Source organism: Nothoprocta perdicaria, unplaced genomic scaffold (genome assembly GCF_003342845.1).
Source record: "Nothoprocta perdicaria isolate Ctin4 unplaced genomic scaffold, notPer1 scaffold_5, whole genome shotgun sequence".
Taxonomy (NCBI): Eukaryota; Metazoa; Chordata; class Aves; order Tinamiformes; family Tinamidae; genus Nothoprocta; species Nothoprocta perdicaria.
This window is the reverse complement of record NW_020455754.1, coordinates 4,127,029-4,127,751: the sequence shown is the minus strand read 5'-3', so window position 1 is coordinate 4,127,751 and position 723 is coordinate 4,127,029.

Here is a 723-nt window from a genome sequence, read left to right as displayed (position 1 = left end):
CAYGCTCGGAGAAGGGATGAGACCTGACCAGAGAAGTCAACCAGATGCGAGGACTCCAGGTCTTGAGTGAGGAGGACGCGTGGCATTCCTTGAAACCAAAAGGGCCAAAATCAGCCCCAAATTATAACCTAAAAGAAGAAGGGCAGAAGGATTCCCAGGGAATGGCTCCAGGAGGGCGTCTGGCCTAAGTCAGCAGAGAAAAGACAAGGAGAAAGCTCAATTTGCAAAGATTGAAAAAAAAAAAAAAAAAGGATGGAAAAAAATATCTATCTATATATACACTTGTCGGTTAGGAACAGTACATTGGTTGTTACCTCTTCTGGCTGAGAAAAGCTCTGTCCCCGGGATGCTGCTGTCCATCCTTGCATCCGTGTTCAAGCAGCCCCGGGTCTCCAAGCCCTGGAGCTGGGAATTGCTCAAGCAGAGCTGGCTGGACCTGCAAAGGCAATTCCCGGGATGAGGGCAGAGCCCGCGGCCAGGGYGCGCGGCACGCGCGGACACCCGGGGAAGCTGCAGGGTGCCCACACAAGGCAGCAGCCTCCCGAGAAACGGGCATTTGCGCCCAGGCTCGGCACGACCCTGGCGATGTGGATGTTAGGGGGCTGTTTGGCAGCCCGAGCGCCAGGGCGCAGCAAGGCGGCGGTGCCGCCAGGCCGGGCCGGGGCAGCGCGGGCCGCGCGGCCATGGTGCGGCGCGCGCGGGCGGGCCCGGCGCCATCGCCGC